The 3,324-nt window shown below is 38.5% G+C and overlaps 1 protein-coding gene across 3 annotated transcripts in view; it reads left to right on the forward strand.

Moving 5' to 3' along the window:
• The first annotated feature begins 1,822 nt into the window (after positions 1–1,822).
• The window catches only part of enox1 (ecto-NOX disulfide-thiol exchanger 1), a 69,004-nt gene continuing 67,502 nt past the window's right edge, over positions 1,823–3,324 (forward strand). For 2 of the 3 annotated variants that reach the window (XM_014030430.1, XM_014030431.1), the window contains exon 1: positions 1,825–1,981. The gene's annotated coding sequence lies outside the window, so the exon portion shown is untranslated. Of the gene's footprint in view, positions 1,982–3,324 lie in introns of all 3 variants that reach the window. The other variant, XM_014030434.1, reaches the window with a different exon arrangement.

Raw genomic sequence — 3,324 nt, forward strand, 5'->3', positions numbered from 1 at the left:
GCAATATACTGTACATATCTATTTCTACCAAAGTCATTTTCTGTTAAGATATTTTTATTTTTACTTATTTATTTTTTCAAGTAATTTATAGACCTGTAAAAAATACAAGCAAACAGCATTAACATAATTTTTTATCTAATTGTTGAGGTAAACACTTAACTTTTCAGTTTGTTGGTATTTATTACCTGTTGGGGATTTTTAAAGAGGACATATCAGGCAAAATCCACTTTTTAGCCATTAAATACATTCTGTTATATAGAGTCTCTAGGAGTGTAGAAAAGTTTAAATTAATCTCTCCCTGTGCCGTGTACAATTTTCATATTCTTTTGGGTCATATTTTTCAACCTGTTTTTTATTTACTTATTTTTTCTATTAAAGTTTTTTGAACTATTTTGTCATAGTATTTGTGACAGAACTGATGAATAAGGTCTGGACTTACCAACTACAATTTGGTCATCTTCATTCTCCCCTCATAGGTCAGACTCTGGCTCGAACAAATCTTCCCTCGTTGACATCTTTTAATTTATTTGTAAATAAAACATTTCTGTGCTGCTATAATTTAAAAACCCTCTATCAAAAGACAATTGACGGCGCAGGAAGCTGGAGGGGGGCGGGCTGTGAAGCACCTTGTTTGGTTTTAAAGAGACAGCATCAAAGCTAGTTGATCGGAGACACACCAGAGAAAAAAGGTGAAAGAGTTCCAATAAGGAAGAATTCAGATCAAATCATTGCAGTTCCGCTTTACACAACCCCCCACCCCAACTGAATGATTTCAATGTGAAAAATGAAGGATTTATAAGCATAAAAACAGCCTTTAAAACTGTTTAAATTTAAAACAATGTATTTATCTTAATGTCATTTRATAAACCTATCCATTTCCATTGTGTAATTTATTTGCATAAAAAAATCTTATAGTTGGAAGTGCAAACAGCAGCAGCCAGGAATTCCTGCAAAAATATGTTTATGCCAAAAAAATAAATGAAAGTAAAACTGATGACGATCATGATGTCAAAGTTTATAAAACAATGTTTGCTTTTTGTTTAAAAAGTGGTGAATTATTTTAAAATGTCAGTTTGGGTCTTGGTCTTGAACTAAAGTTAACCTCAGTAAAAGTTAAACTATTTTTTTCTAAATTAAGCTTCTTTAAAAAGTTACAATGGGTAAGATATTCACTGTTTTTATCTCTCCACCAAAGCTCAACCTCTCTCTCATTAATTAGCAGCCAACTTCAGACTTGTCTGGGACTGGGCTGCACCTGCTCCTTCAGGTCCAGGATATTTAAACTAAAACCATCTTCTGTTGTTGTGTTGGTTAAACTTTGTGTTGGATCTTGTGCAATATTCAAAGTCTTTACTCAACAAACCCCCTCCCCCCACCAAAAAAAAAAAAAAAAAAAAACTTCCATTAATGAGATATTTTGCTAATAGACAGTTGACAGTCCATCAGTGTGTTGAGTATGACTCAGCTATTAGCTACCACACCAGGTTTCACCTGCATTTATCAGTGAAACTGTAAGCAGTTTATTAGCTATGGCAGCCATTTTGAATTGGTAAAGGATAATGAGCAGCTGACTCTGGTGAAATCATCATTTAAACAGGAATGAAACTGGTAGTTAGAAGAGTAGTTTAAGACTAGTGGACTTAGAGAAAAATAATTTATTATTTTTTATTATAAAATATAAATGTAATTTATCAGGTAATAAAAATAACTGACAGGTTTGACTTTAACCCAGTCAGTGTTTTGTTCTGGTCGCTCTCCACCCGTCGTACCCGCTGACACGCCGACCTGACGTGCACGTCTGTCGGGCACGCGCCCTCGGGTTGTGGGTCCTCCTCCTCCAGCAGCAGCACACGGTTCGGTTCGGTTCTCCTCTCAGATGCTTCAGAGCCTCAGAACCAGCACACGGAGGATTGGAGCTCCAGCTCCTGGACTTACCGAGCTGCTTCCCGCCTCCGCTGCCGGATCTCCTGCCTCTGACCCGGTAAGAAAGGTCTGCTCGGTTCGGTTAGTGTGTGRGCGCGTGTGTTTGTGTGTGTTATTCACATTTAATGCGCCAAGGAAACCTGGAGAGCGGCTTCAGAGCGGAATGATGGAGTATTTTTTTATATTAGCGCTGCTGAAGTTGATGATGATGAAGATGAGGTGTCTGCTCAGGCAGATCCTGGTTTTCTTCTTCTCCAGAGAGCAGAAACACCAAACAATGACAGGGAGTCAGGAATCAGGTGGGATCGGACTGGTCTATTATTAAAGTATGTTTAAAGCAGAAAGAAATGAATAAAGTCAACAACACTTCTAACAACAAGACTGTCCTCAGTCCACACCTGTCCAACATCTGTCTGACTGCTGTGAGGAGGAGGAGGAGGAGGAGAGGATGCCCTTGTTCTGGAGTCACCTTGACGACCCCTCAGCAGCACAGAACCTCCTTTGTCCTGGTTCTGCTCACATTTATCACCTGCAGACGCTCTGAGAAAATATCAAAGTTTGGTTTCAGTTCAGTGGTGAGAAAACTGAACAAGAAGGTGCTTCTTTTCTTTATCTCCTGTCAAACATGCTCATCGGTCACAGACACACTAAGTAAGAAAGAAAAGCTGCAGAATCTTTTCTCACATGGCTGATGATGGTTAATGAAAATTTTTAAAGTGACTAAATGAGCTGAACAATGATATTTATATTAGAGGCATTTGGGCTGCATCCGTACATGTTTATAGTCAGACTGGTTAAATAAGGGAGGCAGATACAGATTAACGTTCAGCTGGCTGGTTTAGAAAGCAGCTCTGTCTTTATGAAACAATCTGCTTGTCTTATTCAGATTTATTTACCGCCACAGGCTTCAACCATCTCAAAGTTGCTTCGTCATGTAACTCAGGCTTGTAATTGGTTTTCTGCAAAGGAAGCTTTGTTTATGTTGAGTGCAGACCAGCGTTTCAGAATTCATGTGGCATTGTTTGATGTTTTAACTGTTCTGATGTTGTAGTTTTAAAAAGTGAAGTATTGTTATAAAGTGAACCAACAGTTCATTCCTAGTTTCAACTCAGCCTGTTGACGCTCAGCACGCACAGCTACTGGAAACCCATCACCGCGGCAACATTAGCCCCAGCATCAGGGAGGGTTGGTAACAAATGCTGCTATAAACTGATGAGGAGTGAAATAAAACCAAACGATGAAGAACWCTGAACCTTTCATTAAATAGGTTTTATTTTAAATTAATAACTGAGAATTGAGCAGGTTTTGTCGACAATGAAGGAAGACTTGAGAAAATTATATATATATGTGTGTGTGTGTGTGTGTGTGTGTGTGTGTGTGTGTGTGTGTGTGTGTGTGTGT

This window comes from Austrofundulus limnaeus, unplaced genomic scaffold (genome assembly GCF_001266775.1).
Source record: "Austrofundulus limnaeus strain Quisiro unplaced genomic scaffold, Austrofundulus_limnaeus-1.0 Scaffold1059, whole genome shotgun sequence".
NCBI lineage: Eukaryota > Metazoa > Chordata > Actinopteri > Cyprinodontiformes > Rivulidae > Austrofundulus > Austrofundulus limnaeus.